Raw genomic sequence first — 24,441 nt, forward strand, 5'->3', positions numbered from 1 at the left:
CTGGGCCTATCTCAGCCCAGCAAATGACATTCCAGGCTTCGTACTTGTCAGTCCCAGGAAAGCTAAGCACAGTATCAGCCGAGCCCAAGCCTAGGACAAAGCTTTGGGGCTCGCACTTGATGTTAGTCTACACGTTCGTTAGTATGCTTCTTAACGATTCTCATATGTTTGGATGTTCGGGAGTACTCTTGAATATTCAGATTCTCAAAAGTAAATCGGAGTGTCTAGAAGTACTCTTGGACGCCCAAATATGTGAGGATTGTCTAGGAGTGTGCATCGAATTGATGTATATATATATATATATATACTCTTACATTACATCATGGCTGACCCTCTGCGCCTCTGCGGTTCAGGTGCTCGAAAGCCCTCCTAGGCGTTCTGATTCTAAAAAGTGAATCAAGGTGCTTGAGAGTGCTTCCGGGAGCCCGAATTTAAATTTTGATTCTTTTAATTGCTCTTTTAAATTAAGACGTCATTAATTGATTGATGTTTGTATTGTTTGATTTGATTTAATGTCGCAAATAAGCGCACGCATAAAAAAAATTATTCTGGCGCCTCATCAGACAGCGAAGAGGAAAGATGCAAGTAAGAAACTCCATGATTTGATAAAATAAGAGCATGACTATAAATATAAGATTGAATTATTTCTAAACAAGTGACAAAAGGTAATTTGTGACTTTTCACTTTCAAACATGCTTCATGAGAATGGGATGAGAGTGCCAAAGAAGTTGGTAAGTCAAATCAATTAGTGATTTTTTAAATAAGATGCAAAAATGGATGACTAAGTCATGTGTGTGAAGAGGATTTATTTATGCATTCTCTAATGAGGACTTTGGTGGATGTAAGTTGAAGGTAATAAAGTATACCCCTAATTCCTACTCTAAATAGAGTGGTTTCGATTGTAGAATCCTTCACAAAATAATAATGAGGGTGAAATTCAAAGAATACATTATTACCACAATAAATTGAGAATGTTAATGAAAGTAAATTTTTAATGCTAGAGGGAACATGAAGTATATTACTCATGTGAAAGAGACCACATGAGTTAAAAAAAAATATATTTTCAAAGTGAGCAATTTACAAATCTAAATCATTACCTATTTGTACCGTGTCAGGACCATGATAGGAAGAAGTTTCTATATGAATGTTATAATCTAGTGTAACATGATGAGTTGCTCCAGAATCAGGATGCAATCTAGAGGTTAAAGAATTGGCCACAATTATATAAGAGTTGCTTGCAAGAGAGAATGATCCTAGGTGAGATAATGAAGTTGTTTATTGCCATGATGAGGATGAAGATTGATTTGCGGATGCAAAACCTTCAAGAAAACCCGAATCAAATTTTCCTATGACATTCATGAGCAAAGTGACCATTGTTGAGACAAATATGGCAACATCCTCGACCTCTTTCTTGTCCTCATCCCCTTCTTCTATTTCTTCCACCTTGATTTAGTTGATTGTGTTGATGGATATCAATATTTGTTTTGCTAGTTGTATGTACTAAAAGAATGAGAGAATCTAATATCTTTTGAGATTGTAATTATATGAGTATTTCATGAGAGGATAACATGTCATGAAAAGTTTTGAGTGACATTTTATCGATACGAGTTGTCACGCTAAAATAAAATTGTTATATTGAGATCCCAAACCTACAAGAACATGTATTAATAAATCTTGTTTTGAAATTGGATGTCCAATTGTAGCTAAATTATTGGCCATGATTTTGATTGATTGCATATATTCATTGATAGACTTGTCTCCTCGTTGCACCGGTTGTAGTTGCATGAAAAGTTGAGGGACTCGTGCTTAAGAGTGTGAGCAAAGATTCAAGCAAGCGCTTCTCATATTTGGCTTAAGCTATCAAGCTCTACAATTGTAAGAAGTATAGACTCACTCAGCTTCGAAATTAGCCATGCCATAATTAGTTAATCATTCTTGTTCCAAATGGTATAATTTGGATTGCCTTCTCAAACTTGATAGAGGTACCATCAGCAACTCCAAGTAGATCATGGGTATGAAGTAACAAAAGAAACTATATCTTCCAAAGCAAATAATTATCATTGTTAAGTTTAATGGATAAATAGGATATGATGTATATAGATAAGGAAGAGAGTTGTGTTGTTGGGCCTGTTTCTGTGGACGATGGAGATGAAACTTCTAACATTGCATATATAAGAATGATTAAAAGAGAGAGTCAGAATTTCACTAGCCTGGATCACATGAAGCGGGAAGTTGGTGGTGTTGGGACCGTTGGGCCGGCTAGAAGGGGGGTTGAATAGTCCTGCACAAATAAAAATACAACCCTTCTCGAACTTTCAAAAGAACACTTGCATTAATTAAAGAAAGAACTAAAAAGATAGAGGCACAAGAATTTTTACTTGGTTACAATCGAGGAGGTTATTAATCCAAGGAATGAACCGCACTAGTATCTCCTTCAGGTGGAGAAGCCTCTTACAACAATGACGTATAAAAAATAGAATCTAGACTAAAAATGGAAGCGCACAAGTGTTGGTTTGCTAATTGCTTGAATGAATGAATAACTTCTGGACCAAGGCTGTATTTATAGCCTTGGTTGGGGCGCCAGGAGCATTCCAGGTGTTGGTTGATACTCGGAATATCGTACCGGTTCCCCTATACAAAATTTTTGTACAAGTCCTGAACCATTCCTAACAACCTATTGTGTTCTTTAGAAATTAAATTAGGAATCGCAAGCGGAACTTAACATTATTGATTCCAAATTTAACTTATCTGTTCTTAGAGGTTTAGACTTGGATCGCAAACGATACTTAACATTATTGATCCAAATCCACCCATGTTACAAATTCAATTAAATATTAATTTTAGAGATCGGCTTCCAGGTTAAACATGGCGAGGCACTAGACCTTCTTGGGTATGGGAGCATCCACCACTTCCTAGACAAAACCTTTCAATAAAATTTAATATTTAATTTCCTTATAGTAACCCTAGGTTTAACCAAAAGGAGCAATCGAATCACAAGATCGAAAAAAAATAAAAGAACACAAACTCGAATCACAAATTCGAAACCTAGAATCATATGTCTCTTGTGTTTTGTATATCAAAATTCATACAAAGAAAACTAGTATGATGCGGAATAGAATTACTAGTTATACCTTTCTTTGTAAGAAACAACCTCTTGATCTTCTATCGTATTCCTCTTCTTATCTCGGACGTCGTGTGGGCGACGATCTACCGAGACGAGAACCACCCAAGCTTCCTAGCAAGTTTTCGGCCACCACAAGAACTCCAAGAGAATATGAGGTTCGACCACCACCAAGCTCCAAGGGATGCTAAGAAACAAGACATCCTATCTTTCCTTCTTCCTTTAGCAAGATCCGGCCACCAACCAAGCTCATTGAGATGAAGATGTCGCCGGCCAAGGAAGAAGAATAGGAGAGGGAGAGGAGGAGAGAGGCCGACCACCAAGGAAGAGAGGATTAATAGAAGAGATATTGTTATGAGGTGAGACACCTCTACCCTCTCTTTTATATTCCTTGGTCTTGGCAAATAAGGAAAGTTTTATTAAAACTTCCTTATTCTCTTTGCCAATGAAAGGAAAGTTTAATAAAATTTCCCTTTCAAACTATATATGGTGGGCCACCTTAATCCCTCCAAACAAGGAAAATTTTAAATACAAAATTAAAACTTCCTAATTTGTTTCCGAAAATTTTTAAATAAAAATTTCTCTTTTGAAAATTCCCTTCATGGTTGGTCATAAAAGGAAACTTTTATAAATTAAAATCTCTTTATTAAAACATGTGGATGATTTATAAAAAGGAAAGTTTTCTCTAAAATTAAAATCTTCCTTTCAATCTACAAATAAGGAAAGATATCAAATCTTTTCTTAATCTTTTGTAGAAACTATAAAAGGAAAGATTTAATTTTAAAACTTTCTTTTAAAATCATGAGGATGGTTACAAAAAAGAAAAGTTTTATCAAAAATTAAAATCTTTCTTTTAACTACAAATAAGGAAAGATATCAAACCTTTCACTTAATCTTTTGTAGAAAACTATAAAAGGAAATATTTAAATTTTAAACTCTCTTTTAAAACCATGGCTTCCACATAAGAAAAGATTTTAAAAAAATAAAATCCTTTTATTTTAATGTGGCCGGCCACACCAAGCTTGGGTTCAAGCTAGGGCTGGCCACCTAATAAAACCAACTCACCTTGGTTTGGCCGACCACCTTAAGGTGGGTATGGGTGGGTATAATACTTTATAAATAAGAGGCTACGATAGGGACCAAGAGGAAGAATTAGTTTTGGTCTCCCGATGAAATTAAGCTTCCCGTGTTCGCTCCGAACACCCAACTTAATTTCATCAATAATAATTCATACCACTAAAGAATTATTATTGAACTACCGCACCAATCCCAAATTACATTTTGGGCTCCTTCTTATCATGAGTGTGTTAGTCTCCCTGTGTTTAAGATTTAGAATGCCCACTAATTAAATGAGTTACTAACAACTCACTTAATTAATATCTAGCTCCAAGAGTAGTACCACTCAACCTTATCGTCATGTCGGACTAAGTCTACCTGCAGGGTTTACATGACAATCCTTATGAGCTCCTCTTGTGGACATCATCAACCTAGATTACTAGGACACTGTTTCCTTCTATAATCAACAACACACACTATAAATAATATTATTTCCCAACTTATCAGACCTATTGATTTATCGAACTAAATCGCACCCTTTGATAAGTCAAAGAAATAAATATTAGATATATGTGCTTGTTATTATATCAGGATTAAGAGCACACACTTCTATAATAATAAAGGTCTTGTTCTTTTATTCAGTCAGTATAAAAAAAATTTATCTTAAATGGTCCTGCTCAATACACTCAGAGTGTACTAGTGTAATTTTATAGTTAAGATAAACTAATACCAAATTACACTACGACTATTTCAATGGTTTGTTCCTTTCCATCTTAGTCGTAAGCTACTGTTTATAATTTATAAGGAATTGATAACATGATTTTCTGTGTGTGACACCACACACCATGTTATCTACAATATAAATTAATTGAACAACTACACTTAACATATAAATGTAGACATTTGACCAATGTGATTCTTTATTTCAAAATAAATATTTACAAAAAGTTAGGCTTTTAGTATACACTCTAACACCAGGCGCCTAGGAGGGGATAAAATTTTATCCCCTTCGCAACGGATCATGTTTGATCGTGATCCAGTCAAAATCCAGTTCCAGGCACCCGTAATCGCTCTGGGCGCCCGGACCACTATAGTCAACCTAGTTGACTTTTGGTCCGACCTTCTGCTTCGGTGCTATTCGCCTCGGTCCGGGTCTTCCGCTCCGCTCGCTTGGGTTATTTCATCCAACCGAAATAAGGCTCACCCAACCCAATTTTGGCCTTCTAGAGCAACCTTCCACTCCGACTTCTCGTCCCTCAGAAACGTCGTGCGCCTCCTTCTCGTCCGCCCGCGTACTCTTCCGCAGCGCCTCGTACCTCAGACTCACCAAGCCCGTCGGCTCTCTCCCGTGTCATCCTTCTCGATAGCTGTATCTTTTGCTCGACTCCCTATGCTCCTAAGCTCCTGCACACTTAGACACAAGGTTAAAACACCACAAGATCTTACTTAACTTGTTGATCACATCAAAATAACCTTAAGGCTCCAACAATCTCTTCCTTTTTAATGTGAGCAATATAAGTTAAGATAGGGTAAATAGACATAAAAGAAAAACAAATAATATTGCAATAAAGTGTAAAAAAAAAATTGTATTCTACCTGCCCCTAGATTTAACTTTTTCCTTCTCCCCCTTTGATCACATAAAAAATGGGGTACCAAGAGAAAATCTAAGGGTAATGATTTTGAAAAACTTAAAAAAAATTCCTTTCTCCCCCTTTGTAATAATTTTCAAAGAAAAAATTTCTAATTAAAAATGTTTAACAAATATTTTTGAGAAATTTTTCTAAGTTTTTGCAAGCAAAATTATTTTTGAGAATAAGTAAAAAATTTAAGCAAGAAAATTTTCTAAAAAGAAAATTCTAACTATGGCAACTTTTAGACAATTTTGAGAAATTTTTCTTAAAAAATGTTTGAAAAACTTTTTAAAGCATTATTTAATGTCAATAATTTATCAGTAAGTTAATTAAATATTTTATTTCAATATTCGACTTCCAGGCAGTGGCGAGACACTATGCCTTCTTGGTTATTGGAGCAATAACCACTTTCTAGACAAAGTCTCATAAGAAAATTTAACATTTAATTTTCTCACTGAAAGCGCTAAGTCTAATTCAAAGTTTTAGGTTAGTGATGTTTAAATTTTTATTTTAGTTTATCATAATTTCTCAAATTTAAAGTAGAGAATTTTGAACATGCAGAAAATTGTATTTGTTCCCTTAACTTGTCATTTTCTATTGTTAGTTTATCGAAATCCTTTAATCGACAAGTTGTTGCTAGAGTTTCTTTTAACTCACTATTCTTTGTTAATAACTTTTTAGGTTTTAATTCGTAAAAATCTTTCGACAATATAATTTCTAATTCACAAAAATCTTTCGACAAAGTTTTGATTGAATTAATCAATTGGTCAGGAGGTGGATGTCATACCTGACTTACCTTGTTGGTTATTGATTCTCCCTCTGTTGAGTTGTTTTCTTCCCAAGACTCTCCCCCTTCATCGATGCTCATCTGGGATGAGATTTTTGTGTCCTCGGGATGGAATTCGGCTATTAAGGTTGTCCCGGTAATTTCCTCTATCTCAGACTCTTCTGACGATGAGTCGATGCCCATCGAGCATTCGGATTCGGCTTCAATCGATTCTTCGTAGAGCTTTAAGAACTTTTCCCAAAGTTCTTTTTGGACTTTTGTATTTTCTGATTCTTTCGAGATCCTGGGTAGGTAGTACACTCAGAAGGCGGGATTCAACCTTACTGTTTGTCATGAATTCGTCGCGCTGCTCGTTAGTCCATTGGTGCTCCTCAAGTTATTCTCCTTTTGTGTCCTTTGGAACTTCATAACCATAATTCATTATTAATAACATATTAAAATTGGTTTTAAAATAAACCTCCATTCGTCGCTTCCAAAATGTGAACTCCCCTTTGAATGTTGGTGGATAAATGTTAACTCCGGCCATTTGTTCGGTGCTTCGAGCGGCGGTTATTCCTCCTGAAGCGTCTTGGCTCTGATACCACTTGTTAGGACTGTTGGGCTAGCTAGAAGGGGAGTTGAATAGCCCTACATAAATAAAAATACAACCCTTCTCGGACTTTCAAAAGAACACTTGCATTAATTAAAGAAAGAACTAAAAAAATAGAGGCACAAGAATTTTTACTTGGTTACAACCGGGGAGGTTGTTAATCTAAGGAATGAACCACACTAGTATCTCCTTCAGGCGGAGAAGCCTCTTACAGTAATGACATACAAAAAATAGAAGCTAGACTAAAAATGGAAGCGCACAAGTTGTGGTTTGCTAATTGTTTGAATGAATGAATAACTTCTGGACCAAGGCTATATTTATAGCCTTGGTTGGGACGCCTGGAGGGTTCTAGGCACTTGGGAGGGGATAAACTTTTATCCCCTTCGCAACGGATCGCATTTGACCGTGATCCAATCAAAATCTAGTTCCGAGCGCCCGGAATCGCTCCGGGCGCCCGGACTGGTCCGGGCACTTGGAATGAGTCCGGGCGTCCGGGCCCTCTGCTCCAGTGCTGCTCGCCTCGGTCCGGGTCTTCCGCTCCGCTCGCTTGGGTGATTTCATCCAACCGAAATAAGGTTCACCCGAACCCAATTTCGACCTTTTTGAGCAACCTTCCGCTCCGACTTCTCATCCCTCGGAAATGCCACGCGCCTCCTTCTCATCCGCCCGCATACTCTTCCGCAGCACCTCGTACCTCAAACGCACCAAGCCCGTCGGCTCTCTCTCGTGTCGTCCTTCTAGCTAGCTGCATCTTTTACTCGACTCCCTGTACTCCTAAGCTCCTGCACACTTAGACACAAGGTTAAAACACCACAGGACCTACTTAACTTGTTGATCACATCAAAATAACCTTGGAGTTTCAACAGGTGGAGGTGTCTATCCTAGATTGGCACTGCACACAAATCAAGCGACATAGCAAAGGTATAAGGTCTGCTTTCCTTCAGTCTTAGTGGCGTTGAGGAGTCCAACAAGATCTACTTACAAAGGGAGAACACGATCAAGAAGGTGATCATGACCGTCTCTATCCATGCCTTAGCTTTGTTGTGGGTGATGCTGTGAGCAACGACTCTCAAACAAATGTGAGTGGTAACATGAAGTTAATGTAAATACCCTGGGTGAGTTTTGATGTGAACAATCGGGTTACGTGAGGCTCTGTGGTTTGATACATTGTGTCCAAGTGTGCAAGGACTTAGGAATATAAGAAGTCGAATGGAAGACGCAGTGAGCGAAAAGGATAACACGGGAAGTGAGTCGACAGGCTTGGTGCATTTAAGGGACGAGGAGCTGTGGAAGAGTGCATTGGCGGACTAGAAGGACGCGTGTGGTGCTTCCAAGGGACGAGAAGACAGGGAGGAAGACCGCTCTAGGAGAAGGCCGGAGTTGGATTCGGGTGAGCTTAACTCTGGAAGGTCGGACAATCACCCAAGCAACCAGAAGAAAAATCAATCAACCTAGAATTTGACCAAGTCCAGACGCCCAGACCAGGTCCAGGAGCCCGAGGTGTCTCGGCCAGATCACTGAGTCGTTGCAACGAGGATTGACACTAGAGTCCACGTCATCCGTGTCCAGGCACTCGGAAACCAATAAGTTATTGACAAAGAGCTATTGCGGAGTGGATTAAGTCAACCATGTCTAGGCGCCCGAACAAGGTTTAGGCACTTGAAAGTGCCACATCAACAAACGATTAATTGCAACCATTGGAATATAAATAGAGCTCTGGTCTTCAAAGTTTAATATAACACACTCAGTATTTCATTTAATGTACTTTCAAGTCGTATTTTAGTTTTCCGAGCTTGCAAAGTTGTAAAAGGCTACTCCGCCTACACCGAAGGAGATTTTCTGTAGAGGAGCTTTAATTGCCTTGGATTAGCAATATCCCCGATTGCAAACCAAGTAAAACTTTTTGCCTCTTCTATTTTATATTTATCTTAATTAACTAATGTGTGCTTGTCCTTGCTAAGTTTGATAGCAAGAGAAATTTCTAAACTTTTATTGTAGGCTATTCATCCCCTCTAGTCGGCCTATCGGGGACCATCAATTCAGACAATGCTTCACCAAAGGACTGTGAGTATGATTGGAAAAGAAAGAGATCTCAGGAGCGATGGCGGCGACCTGATTGGAGTAGAGAAAAGAGATCTCAACAACAAGAAGTTAAGGCAAGAGAAGAGGGAAAGAGATATATCTCTCATAGCATGTAAAAGAAAAGTAATCAGACAATGAAGAGGAAACACTACAAAATAAAGTAGCAAATAGCAACGGAATTGTCGACGACCATTAAATTTTCGTGGCTAAGTAGTGATGGAATTGTTAATCACTGTCGTAATTAGCGATGGAATAAAACTATCTATCGCTACTCCATGTAAATTTAGTGGTCGGGAAACTAAACACAAATTTTTGTCGTCGGTTTAATGATGGATGGATTGTTGGAGTGTATACTAAAAGCCTAGCTTTTGAATAAATATTTATAAAAATCACATTGGTCAAGTGTCTACATTTATATATATCAAATGTAGATGTTCAATTAATTTATATTGTAGATAACATAGTGTGTGGTGTCACACACAGAAGATCGTGTTATCGGTTCTTTATAAATTAAAAACAGTAGCTCACGACCAAGATGGAAAGGAACAAACCGTTGAAAGGTCGTAGTGTAATTAGGTATTAGTTTATCTTAACTATATAATTACACTAGTACACTTAGAGTGTATTGAGCAGGACCATTGAGAGGTCGTTTCTTTTATACTGACTTTATAAATGAACAAAGACCTCAGTTATTATGGAAGTGTGTGCTCTTAATCCTAATATAATAACAATCACATATATTTTATATTTATTTCTTTAATTTATCAATGGGTGAGATTTAGTTCGATAAATCAATAAGCCCGATAAGTTGGGAAATGATATCACTTATAGTGTGTGTTGTTGATTATAGAAGGAAACTGTGTCCTAGTGATCATCTAGGTTGATAATGTCCCCAAGAGGAGCTCATAAAGATTGTCATGTTAAACCCTGCAGGTGGACTTAGTCCGATATGATGATAAGGTTGAGTGGTACTACTCTTGGACTAAGATATTAATTAAATGAGTTGTTAGTAACTCACTTAATTAGTGGACATTCGACATCTTAAACATAGGGAGACTAACACACTCATAATAAGAAGAAGCCCAAAAATGTAATTTGGGATTGGTACGGTAGTTCAATAATAGTTCTTTAGTAGAATGAATTATTATTGATGAAATTAAATTGTGTGTTCAGGGCGAACACGGGAAGCTTAATTTCATCGGGAGACCAAAATCAATTCCTCCTCTCAGTCCCTATCATAGCCTCTTGTATATAGAGATTTATACCCACCGTATACCCACCTTCTTACCCAACCAATAGGGGCCAGCCAAGCTAAGCTTGAAGCTCAAGCTTAGGGCCGGCCAAGCCTAAAGGTTGAGCCTTAAGGTGGCCGGCCAATAGCTTGGAGCCCAAGCTTAGGTGGTCGACCACATCATATTAAAAAGGGTTTTTTATTAAAATTATTTCTTATGTGGATATCATGGTTTTAAAAGAAAGTTTGAAATTTAAATTTTTCGTTTTATAGCTTTCTACAAAAGATTAAGAAAAGATTTGAAATCTTTCCTTATTTGTAGATTGAAAGGTAGATTTTAATTTTGAGAAAACTTTCCTTTTAAAACCATGTTCATGATTTAAAAGAGAGTTTAAAAATTATATATTCTCTTTTATAAGTTTCTACAAAAGATTAAGAAAAGATTTGATATCTTTCCTTATTTGTAGATTGAAAGGAGATTTTAATTTTTAGAGATAACTTTCCTTTTTGGAAATCCTCCATATGTTTAAAAGAAAGATTTTAATTTATAAAATTTCCTTTTTATAATCCACCATAAAGGGAAAAATTATTGGAGAAATTTTTATAAATTTCCGGAGACAAATTAGAAAGTTTTAATTCTTGTGTTAATTAAAACTTTCCTTGTTTTGGAGATTAGTGGCCGACCATTATTTTAATGAGAAGAAAATTATTTTTTAATTAAAATAAATTTTCCTTTTCATGCAAAAAGAATTAAGGAAGTTTTTATTAAAATTTCCTTATTTGCCAAGACCAAGGAATATAAAAGAGGGGGTAGAGGTGCCTTCAAGAGAACAACTCTATTCTTTTCTTCCTCTCTTTTTCTCTTTGGTGTGGTCGTCCCTTAGAGGTTCTCCCTCTCCTCTTCTCTTCTTCTCTAGTGGCCGGTTTTATCCCTTCTTGGAGCTCTTGATGGTGGCCGGTTCAAGCTAGGAGAAGAAGGAGAGAAAGGAGGTTTTGTTTCTTGCATCCCTTGGAGCTTGGTGGTGGTGGCGGGACCTCTACTTCTCATGGAGAATTCTTGGTGGCCGAATCTAGCTTGGAGAAGAAGGAGCTTGGTGGTTCTCGTCTCGGAAGATCGTTGCCCACACAACGTCCGAGATAAGAAGAGGAATACGGTAGAAGATCAAGAGGTTATTTTGCTTACAAAGAAAGGTATAACTAGTAATTGTTTTCCCCATCATACTAGTTTTCTTTGTATAGTTATTTATGGAAATACTAAACACAAGAGGCATATGATTCTAGAGTTTTTGAAATAGTTTTTTTTTCGAGTTTTTGTTTTCTTCTTTTTCGAATTTGTGATTCGATTGTTCTTTTTGGTTAACCTAGAGTTATTTAAGGAAATATATATTAGCTTTCCTTAAAAGGCTTTGCCTAGGCGGTGGTGGTTGCTCCCATATCTAAGAAGGCCATGTGCCTCGCCATGCAGTCCTGGAAGCCAATTTTGGAAATTAATATTTATGGAATTAATAACTTAGGTAGATTTGAATCAATAGTGTTAAGTTCCGCTTGCGATTCAAATCTAAACCATCAAGAACAGATAAGTTAAATTTGGAATCAATGATGTTAAGTTCCGTCTGCGATTCCTAATTTAACTTCTAAAGAACACAATAGGTTATTTAAGGAAAGGTTCGACACTTGTACAACAAATTTTTGTACAGTGGAATCGGTACGATTTTCTTAGGGCTAACCAACATGGATGATGTCGCTAATAGTGAAAAATAATTAAATTATCAGTCTCTATTAGAGATGGATAATTAGATAGTCCGTCATTGTTTAATTATCCATCGCATCTACTTAATCCAAACATCTTCAATTTTGGCGGATAACTTAAAACGATAGAATATTAAAAATCTATCGCTAAGAGCGACGGTTTATTCAATTATCTATTGTTATTAGCGATGGATTTTTAAATAAACTGTCATGAATAGCGACGGATAGTTAAATAAATCGTCGCTATTAGCGACAAATAATTAAATAAATCGTCGCAAATAACAACGAATGACTAAATAAACCGTCGCTATTAGCGACAGATTTTTAATATTATCCGTTGTTGATAGCGACGAATTAATAAAATGCCCATCTCTAAATTTGGTATATTAGGGCTTGTGTGCCTGACTCCTTTCCTACGCACACAATTCTCCTGCTTCTCCTGTCCGGCGATCGGCTCCTCCTCCTCCGGCGATCGACTCCTCCTCCTCTAGCGTTCAAGTACTCCTCTTCTCCTCATTTTCTTTTTATTTCCAATTTTTTCCCTACTAGCCGCGGTCGTAGCCGCTACTGCTCGCCTGCATTCGACAGAGCTAGGTCGTAACTGCCACTACTCGGCCGTGATTGCCAAAGCAAGGCTACGACCTACATTGCCTAGCTGCGACCTCCATTGCTCGGTCGCGACTGCCACTACTCGATCGTGGCCGCCAGAGAAGGGTCGCAAACGCCATTGCTCGGCCGCGACCACCAGAGCAAGGCTTCAACAACCACTGCTCAGTCGCGACTAGCAAAACAAGGTCGTGGTCGATAGAGCAGGGCCAACACTGCCTGGCCCGACACTACACAGCCTAGTCCGTCACTGATTGGGCACGACCCTGCACTGTCAACCGCGAGCGGCACTAATCGGGTGGGGCCGACACTGATCAGCGGACACCAGCACTGCTCAGTCGTGATCAGGAGCAACCGACACATGATTAACCATCTTGATTTATTATATTTGTCCATATTGAAATTACTTGCATAGTTTGAAAATATAATTATGCTTAGTTTGACATGATTAACAATATTAAAAATTTTATTCCTATTAGGATATAATATATATGAACATGATTTGGATGTACAATAAGCTAGACAATGGATTTATCAGTCAATATTTTTTTACTGGGGTTGAAGAGTTTATGAACTTCGTTAAGCCTCATCCAGAATATTTGAATGATGTCAAGTTAAAGTGTCCATATAATCAACGTAGATGTAAAAATACAACTTTACGTGATGAGGATATAGTGAAAACTCATATATGTAGGTATGAGTTTGTTCTAAATTATTACAACTGGTATTGCTTCGTAATCCTACCCGATTGCTCAGAGGAATCATCAAGGCATGTGAAAGCAATGTAATCAATGATTTACGACGCAATGAATCATATGATCAATCAAATATAGAGGAAACATCTACATCCGAAGTTCAGAAATATATGATATATTGAAGGCTAGTGAGAGAGAATTGTGGGAAGACATTCCTTCTGGTTATTCTCAACTATTAGCTATTGCAAGATTATTGAACATGAAGACAGAACATTATTTCTCTGAACGATGTTACCATGAAATGTGTCAATTTTTGCCAGAGTTGCTCCCCACTGACATTAATGTAATTTAATTTGGGGCTTCGCCATATATATAAATATATGGGCATTGTCTGTGGGCTCCTCTCGCATGCGCGCCGCCTCCGACTAAGAGGCGCTCACGGGTGACGCCCACAGGCATTGCCCAGGATATCATTATATATATATATATATATATATATATATATATATATATATATATATATATATATATATATATATAGTGCACAACTGTGCGCGTCAAGCAACATATCAACATTCTTTTTTTTAATTATTATTTTTTAAGATTTTAAATTTAAAAAACTCAACATTTCCTTATATAAAATATTAATACATAAATATATCCCCTAAACATATTACAATACTCCGTAAATACTTAAATTTATTTCATTTTTAATTTTTCTTTTAACTAAACACTATAACCCAATTAGGAAACCTAAACCCTAGAGGTAAAATCTTAAAAAAGAAAATTAGCTTAAAAATTATAACTCAATTGGGAAACCTAAATCCTAGAAATAAAATCTTAAAAAAATATTTTAATTATTTTTTTAATTCAAAATTTATAAAAATTTAAAAAAAAAATTGAATTAAAAAAATATATATTTCTTTATATAAATCCCTAATACGTTAAGATATCCCCTTAACACATTACAATACTCCGTAAATACTTAAATTTATTTTATTTTAAATTTTTCTTTTAACTAAATACTATAATCCAATTGGAAAGCATGAACCCTAGAGGTAAAATCTTAAAAAAGAAAATTAACTGAAAAATTTAACCCAATTAGGAAGCCTGGACCCTACAAATAAAATCTTAAAAAAATATTTTTTAATTCAAAATTTAAAAAAAACAAAGAAATATGATATACTGCGTCACGCACACAGTCGCGTACTGTAGCGTCGCACAATATATCATAATCGTGTGTGTGTATATATATATATATAGTTGATATCCTGGGTGACATAGGTGGGCATTGTCCGTGGGCACCTCTCACATGCGCAGCTGCCTCCGACTATGAGGGGCGCTCACGGGTGACGTCACAGGCGTCGCCCAGGATATCATTAGCACTATGCTCACTTGTGCGCTATATATATATATATATATCTATATACTTTGATACTATGCTCACTTGTTCGCCTAGCATGACTCAATTTTTTTTAAGCTCTCAATTATTCTAATCAAATTTTTACTTTTAAAGTTTAGGAATTGAGTTATAGTATTAAACTTAAAAAAATTTCAAAACGAAAACAATTTTGAGGTGCTCACGAGTGTGTGACATAAGGGGTGTGACATATCAAATATACAGATGCCTAATGAATTCATTCAAACTTGTTTCATTTAATTGTCATTTTGCTTATGGGACAAACATAAATAAATTTTTACTAAATTGAACATCAATCTCACTTAAGAACATTTAGTTCATTTGCATCCCTAAGGATATTCAAACACATTATCATAGTGACCAAAAAAACAACTCATTCAAACGCCTCCGATTCCAAGACATACTCTGTTCGTTTCTTTGCTTCTTGTCATAATACTCTGGGAACCCCAACAAAACTCAAATGTCAATGTCAATGCCAATGCCAATACCATATTCCTCATTCAAACTACAAAGCAGCTATGCTGTGAATATTACTCCTAGAAAAATGGCACAGATAATGATGATTCACATCATTAGCAAATAGGGACAAGAACAACTGCCATGCCATGCCATGCCATGCCATGCAAAGCACAACACTCCCTTCCTTCCCTACTCTACAGAGCTGCAGCAGCCAGGTGATGGCAAGTCAACCTCTGCGAGCAAGCCTAATGAGATTTCGTGCCCTCCCTCCTCACATGTCTGCTCATTGACTCTGTCAGAAGAAAAAATATTAAAAAACTACATGTAGGCAGGCAGGCAGCACCAAATCAGCCAGCCAGCCAGCCGGCCTTTCCCCAATTGCCTCGTGCACCACCAAATATAAATTCATTCAATTCTTATGCATACGTCCATGGCAACGAGCAGTACTGAACTGATTCTCGAGCTCATTCCTCCATCTCCATGGCAGCAGCATTGATTGGATGTGTCATGACAGGCAGCTGCTAGCCTCACCATTTTTTGTTTGCATGAATGTTGGGCAGCTAGTCGGGGTTTTGGAGTTTTAGGCTTTAAGGTTTTCTGAATCCTTGTGCTAGGAAACAGTACGACGTTGCCAGTGAGATATTAGATTCATTTATTTATTTTTGTGTGGCTTGTTTGGTTGAAATCATTGAGGCTAATTGTGAAACTTGAAAATTGCAATTATGATGTGGTTTAGTGACTTTTAGTTGTCAGTGTAAATTATTTACTTTCTGGAATGTTTTTTTTAAATAAATAATGAATATGATTTGAGTTTCCATTGAGAATTTGTTTCATTAGTGATATTTCCTATGTTTACAAAATAATGATCGTTTATGGGGTGGGTAAGGGTTGATGGGTTCATGCTAATCAACATTATGAATTGTGCTACAAAGGAAAACTCTATAGTTATTCTATTATACAACTGGTGCTACCGAGCTTGCTTTGTTTGTAAAAAGGATGAAGGACAATGGTGGGAATACAAGAAAGTTAATATCGACTTAAAAGTGCCGAGAGCAAATAAAGTTGAGCATTAGAAAACTCAAAAAGAGTGTGCAAATATAATGATTTAAGTTTAGTGTGAATCAAATGCGTATAGGATTATCACTTTATCAGTGATTTTTTTTTTATCAAAATTCATTAATGATAAAAAAAGTTCCTATTCAGAATCAAAGAAATGAGAAGACTTGTCAGAGTGTAATGAATTATAAAGTTTAAATTTGGATATGTTTAGATCCATCAATTGGAAAAGACTCAAATTAGACAAGTATTTGAGTATGGAAAGACTCAATAGAATGATAAATACGGAGCGGGGTCTTATATTGACAAGAGTTTTGTACATGGTCTTTTTAGACATGTGGTTTAGTAAATCCCTAAATCTAAAATCTAAAATCTAAAATCCAAATGCACACCTAAAAGTATGAATTTGATTTTGTAGTAATTTTTGTTGTTGTTTTTATTTTTTTTTCAGAATAACAACACAAAACTGCAATAATCGATGCCTATATTTGCACCCATGATAATACCTCCAAAACCTTCATTTATTCCAAGGATCAACGCTCGTGTCATGGTGCAGCCACTCTTGAACTATTCACTTGGTTTATGTTGTGTCCAAAAGAATGTCAACATATTTCTACAATGATATGATATTGTCCACTTTGGGCCTAAGCCCTCATGATTTTATTCTTGGGTTCTCCCCAAAAGGCCTCATGCCAATGGAGATATCTTGCATCCTTTTAACCCCATGATCTTTACCAAATCTTTCCAATATGGGACTTTGATTGAAACCCAACAATCCTCCCCTCAAACGAAAGACCACAATTACTCTCATAGTCCGGGCCTCCCCGTGAGCATCCGGTCATCCTGACCTACTCTGGGCCTCCCCACAAGCATCCGCGCACGGTCACCTTGACCTACTTCGGGCCTACCTGCGAGCATCCGGCCACCCTGACCTACTCGCCTTACCGCAAGTACCCGGTCACCCTGACCTACTCCAGCCCCCCCCCCCAAGTACTCGGTCATCCTGACCTGCTTCGGGCCTCCCCGTGAGCATCCGGTCACCCTGACCTACTTGCTCCTGCAAGTATTCGGTCACCTTGACCTGCTCCGAGCCTCCCCGCCAGCATCTGCGCTCGGTCACCTTGACATACTCCGGGCCTACCTGCGAGCATCCGGCCACCCTAACCTACCCGCCTCACCGCAAGTACCCGGTCACCCTGACCTGCTCCAGGCCTCCCCGCGAGTATCTGGTCACCCTGACCTGCTTCGGGCCTCCCTGCGAGCATCTGGTCATCCTGACATACTTGCTTCCGCACAAGTATCTGATCACCCTTACCTGCTCCAGGCCTCCCACGAACATCCGGTCACCTTGACCTACTCCGGGCTCACCCTCAACTTCGTTCAAGGTCGCCTCACATGACATCTGGTTTGGACCATGGCTCTGATACCATTTGTTGTATCAAAGGACGCCCACATATCTCCACAATGGCATGATATTGTCCATTTTGAGCCTAAGCCCTCATGGTTTTGCTCTTGGGCTCTCTCCAAAAGGCCTCATGCCAATGGAGATATATTGTATCCTTTTAACCCCATGATCTTTACCAAATCTTTCCAATGTAGGAATTTGATTGAAACCCAACAGTTTATTCATGGCAGATGGCAGCAGACAAAACACTGCATTTATTCCTTCCTGACCATGGCTCCAGTCCTCTGCACTGCACCCCTGCACAGTGTCTCAAGAAACAAAATCCCCTGATCAACACAGTGAAGTTTCAGAAAGCTAACTTCCTACCCTCCCTCAACTCAAAGAAAAATTTTAAATCATGTTTAATGCAGAGGAGATGGCGGTGCCCCGTGGCAAGCTCAATCAACCTAGAGTCATATAGGTCTGACTCAAGATCGACTAGATCAATCTGTTAGACTTACGGGCAAGGTCGCATAGCTACGGTCCGACCTGCACTGATTTTGATGGGAGACTCCGTTAGGTGAGCGGGTGAATGGGAGGAGTAGTGCGAATTTCTACTAGCTAGCTATTTCAAGCGTCGGAGGAATTTCACTAAGATTCGTCTCCCTTCTAACTCTATTCGGTGTTTGCAGTATCCCAGTCTATCTGTGGTTCGTGGAGAGTTTTGTAGTTAACGGTGTTAGTATATAATAAATTATTATTATATAAGGGTAGATTAGTCTTTTATTATTATTTTTATTGTCTATTTATATTTCCTTTTCCTTTATAAAGCTAAGTTTTTGCAATACAATTTGCTAGCCTCCTTTTGCGGCTACCTCTTTCTCTCCTTCGTTTTGTTGCCTTTTACATTATATTTGTATTCTTTACTTTATTCACATGGTATCAGAGTCAATCCATCTCCTCTCTTAGTGAATCGTGAAATAGTTTTATTTTCAGAATTCTTTGAGACAACTATAGAAGAATTGTATTTTCTTGAGTTTTAACTGTTGGATCGCCTTGAAACTTTGAGAGAATGTTCCTCACATCCAGAACTATATTTTGAACGGTGGAGATCAGATTTTGAGTTTTTAAGTCCACTTGACGACCAAAAAACATGACTATTGAGTTTTGGCTGTGTGGAGCTGTCGACCCCTACGAATCCTCGACACAAGGATGGCTTTTGTAAATAAAATTGGTAATCTCTTGAAGAAATCTGTAACTTCCGGTCCATTATTTCAAGCAGCAAGGTGGATGTCATCCTCAAAATTTTTTATTGGAGGACTTTTATATGACACAGATGATCAAAGTCTGAGAGAAGTATTTACTAGTTTTGATGAAGTGGTTGAAGCTTGAGTTACCATGGACAGGGAAACTGGATGGTACAAGGGGTTTGGATTTGTGACATTTACTTCTAATGAAGAAGCCTCTGTTGCCATTAGTGGCATGGATAGGAAGGATGTTCATGGCCGGATGGTTAGAATTAATTATGCTGCGGATTAAACGGGTGGATTTTATGGTGGTGGTGCTGGTTATGGTGGCCGGGGTGATGCTTCTGGAGGTGGCTATGGTGGTTATGGTGGTGTTGCTCTTATCAAATAGTTTCAGAAGTTCCTTGCATCTTAGTCACATGCTATGTCTGTCAGTTCTCATATAGGTTTGCCCTCTAGTGGTACCACAGGTATACATTCCCTTATCCGGATCCTTGATTCTGGAGCTTCACATCATATGCCGCCTAATGCCAATTTTTTTATATCTATAAATTCATCACCTTTTATGTCGGTCATGATTGTTGATGGTTCTCCTATGTCATTAGTTAGTGTTGGCTCTATTTGTACGTCTAATTTATCTCTGTCTAATGTATATCATATTCCTAATCTTACTTTGAATCTTATCTAGGTCAGTCAATTATGTGACTCTAGTTTCTCAGTTTCTTTTACTTCATCTTCTTGCTATGTGCAGGATCCGTGATCCCATAAGTTGATTAGAATAGGTCGTAGGCAAGGGGGACTATATATATATTAGAAGAGCTGAAAGTTCCAGATGTTGTAGCTTCTAGTGTTGATTTATCGTCCTTTCAGTTAAGCTCTACTTTTTCTGATTTTTATTTGTGTCATTCTCATCTTGGACATGTTTCTTCTTCTTGTTTGAAATACTTAGCTTCTAAAGGAAATTTAGGAAAATTGCAAACTCATGATATTTTAAATTGTTGTGGCTGTAAATTGGCAAAATTCTCTGTTTTATCTTTCTATAGAAGTATCTCTATTTCTCTTGCACCATTTGAGTTAGTTCATTCTGATGTGTAGGATCTATCTCCTGTTCGTACATCTGGTGGATCCCATTACTATGTTTCCTTTATTGATGATTGTACTTATTATACTTAGGTTTATCTTATGAAACATCGTTCTGATTTCCTTGGTATCTATCAAATGTTTTCTACCATGGTAAAAACTCAACATAATGTTGTTATTAAATGCTTTCGATGTGATTTGAGTGGTGAATATGCATCCAATCTTTTTTGTGAACTACTTGTCTCAGATAGTACACTTCGTCAAAGTTCTTGTACTGACACTTTTGGACAAAACGGTGTTGCTGAAAGAAAATATAGACATATTGTTGAAAATGCACGTTCTCTCCTATTAGCTGCATATGTTCCTAGAGAGCTTCGGGGCGAAGCTATGCTTACAACAATCCATTCTATCAATAGAATTCCATCTTCTATTACATCAGGGTTGTCTCCTTTTGAAAAACTATATGGTTATGTTCCTGATTATTCTGTCTTAAAAGTTTTTGGATCCACATGTTTTGTCCTTTGTCCTCATGTTGAACGCAGTAAGCTTTGTTCTCGATCCCCTCTTTGTATTTTTCATGGCTACGGTGAGGGTCAAAAGGGATATAGATATTATGATCCAGTTAGTCAAAAACTCTATGTCTTATGTCATATTATTTTTCTTGAACACATCCCATTCTATTCCATTCTCTATGAGACTCCTAATCTTCAAAAATCTAATCTCACTCATATTGAACTTTTTTACACTGACTCTGATGATATGTTATCTCATGTTTCCCCACAATTAGACCACCCTGACACCTCTTCTTCTAATGATGCTACTTGTAGGATTGACACTCATATAGATTCTGATCTTCAACTCCTTAATGATCCCACTGCTCCTACTATTTTTCATGATGCTCCTGTGATAGTGGATCCTCCTTCTCGTTACCCTCAATAATCTCGTAAGTCTACTCAATTACCTAATTTTGTGTATTCTACTTATTGTGATCCTTTTTCTTATTTTTTGGCTTCTATTCATCAATTTTCTCAGCCCTCCTCTTATAAAGAGGTTGTTCTTGATTCTCTTTGGCAGTAGGCTATGGCGGAAGAACTTTGTGCTTTGTATCAAACAAGTACTTGGGATCTTGTTTCTCTTCCTTTGGGGAAGCGTGTGATTAGTTCTCGATGGGTGTATAAGATTAAAACTAAATTTGATGGGTCAGTTGAGCAGTATAAAACTCGTTTGGTTGCTAAAGAATTTTTCCAATTAGTATGATATGGATTATGAGGAAATCTTTGCTCCAATTTCCAAGCTTGTTACTATCCGTACTCTCATTGTAGTTGCATCAGTTCGTCAGTAGTCTATTTTCTAGATGGATGTTAAAAATACTTTTTTAAATGAAAATCTTCAAGAAGAAATCTACATGGTGCCTCTATCAGGTGTCACTCACAACCATGGTGAAGTTTGCAGACTAAAGAAGTAACCATGGTGAAGTTTGCAGACTAAAGGTGTCACGCCCCAGAGGAGTCCTTGCCAGACAAAAATCCGACAACATCTCCCCTGTACGGGTGACAATCTGAAGCAATGAATACACATATAACATCTATATAACCATCAACCCACACGGTTGGAACATACATAAAATAGAAACAACATAACCACGTAGTTTAATATACTCAGCCTACCTGGCTGGACAAAAATGAAATAAACACAACCACGCAGTTAAATCACAGCCCACACGGTTAGAAATAAGCGCAACGAAAAAACGAAGAGAAAACCCACAATCCATGACTAACGTTTACTAGCCAATTAGGCTTATACAACCACAAGATCACGAAAACAAAACACTACGAATCAAACTCCAAACATAGACCAATATACTAAAAATACAAGTAAAACGGAAGTAAAACTAATATAGCGCAGGACCCAAGACTGGCAGCCGGCATCTCTCCAAGCATCATGACTCATCTACCTGCTACCTGGCGAAAGAAAACCATTTTGGGGGTGGTGAGTATTGGAACTCAGCGGGTAAAGAAATAAATAGTGCATGAACATAACATATAAATAGAGAATGAGCCAACAGTATACAATCTCATAAAGGGGATAGCAGATACTAAAACAGAACCATAATAAATGCTCATACCTGAAACCATATCCTAAGCTAGATATAGAAGTTCAGAAGTAGTACTAATTTGTTACAATACTGCTCATAACTACAGAGGAAACATGTAAGGTATATACAAACTTCCAATAGGTAAGTCAGTCTAAACACCCACAATAGACATATATATATATCTCAACATATATAAGCATATCAGCATAAGTCAACAACAGTAGCATGAGTAAGCAACAACAGCATGAGTAAGCAATAACAGCATATTCAAACAGCAGCAACTGAAGAAAGTATAATAACAGTGTATGCACGGATAGTCACCCCGCCCACCTCTCTGCACCACGACCCCTGTATGGTCGAGAGGTCAATGACAACTGTATCACCCAAAGGCCGCCACTACTCTCGAGTGACTGGATGGGCAAGTGCTGAGTAGCTACACAGCGAAGGGGGTCCCTGTTGCTCACAACTCCAGCTACCACCAACTGCAAGTGGCCGAGTGCGGCATGACAGGACAAGCGACATCAACTCCAGCTACCACTCTCTCGAGTGGCCGAGGATGTGGCCCTGGTCAACGACTCTCTCGACTGCAAGGGAGAATTGGTCGTTGACATGTATGCCATGACATGATGCGCCAAATGCAACAATCATCATACAAATATAAACAAAATTAGGTATGCTACATGAAGCCAGCATGCTCATTATAGTACGTAATAAACAACAGTCAAAGCATACAAACATGGTATCTAGTATATGCGACTAATCATGGACAACAACAAGAGACTGTATCGATATGGAAACAAATATCTCAAAGATCGAGTGGAAGTATCAAGCACAAGAAAAATAAGAGTAGATTCAAGGTAACAGTCCTTATCCAAAAATAGCTCATGCACTAAGTTCAAAGAACTAAAGAGACAAAGTAAGAAGTACCCCCCTCTAAACATAGATCATGATAAACCATCCTCACGTCGAGACGCCCGTCTCGAATCAATGTCCTGCAAGTCATATACTGTACAATTAAGCTAATCTCATAAGCAACAATAAACTAAATCCAAACCCAACTTATTTAGGAGAAAAACCCTAATCGAACTATGAATCTCGATTCACCCAAATCCATTGATTAAATTAGATTAACCCAACATTATCAACTCTTAAATTGATTCATTTAGCAATCCATTTACTAATAGGTCAATTCAACATAATTCCAACCTACTTAATTCATCCAACTAATTAATTTAGAGTGTGATCCACATTAAACAAAACCTAAGCAAAATTATCTGATAGATTTAAAGAAAATAAATCTATGCACAACTTAAATAGTCTTGGTATGATTACAACACCATCGTCCAAACCTGAAGATTTAAATACACAAACTGTTCTCCATTATTTCTTAACCTCCTTATTCCTGTGCTTAAACAACATAGCATTACTGCAGGACAAGGAAAACAGATTTCAAAACTTAAACATTTAACACCTAGGACTAATTGTTACCCAACTAATTATATCCATAAACCACATCCACTAAAGCTAAATCAAAACTATCCCATATTGGATAAATCTATGCAAACCACAATGAACCATAGTGAAATTCTAATACTGTTAATAGAACTAGAGATTACAGCATACACAAGTTTAGTTTTCTATTAAATCTATCCCAAACTAAGTCAAAGGAAAATATGAGCATGGCAGTAATAGCACGGTAGCCTTATCCAACCCCCACAACAAGGACATGAAACTAACTAAATCATCACTGCCTACTTCTATTAACAACACCCAAAAACCTCTATAAAGTTTTATTTGCTTACCTCTATAGTGGCAGCCGGGCAGCAAAGCACACCAACGATCGGCGGTTGAAGGCAACCACTGTTCCAAATCACTGCTCGAACAACAAGAAGCTGAAAATATCTTGGTGTCGGGTGATGAAAGGAGGAAGAATTAGGGCTCGATGACGGAAACTACGGTGCTGATCAGGGACTGAGGAGGGATGACGACGGCAGGCCAAAGATGAGGGAGCAACAGCGCAGTGCTCGCGATGATCCGATGGCGCTCGCGTTAGGGAAAGAGACCGGCGGCTAATCACAATCGTGTGAGAGGAAAGGGGGTTCGGTGAAATTGAAGAGATCCAGGGCTCCTTGCTTGATTTCCGGCAATCTCTG

This window comes from Zingiber officinale, chromosome 2B (genome assembly GCF_018446385.1).
Source record: "Zingiber officinale cultivar Zhangliang chromosome 2B, Zo_v1.1, whole genome shotgun sequence".
Classification (NCBI taxonomy): domain Eukaryota; kingdom Viridiplantae; phylum Streptophyta; class Magnoliopsida; order Zingiberales; family Zingiberaceae; genus Zingiber; species Zingiber officinale.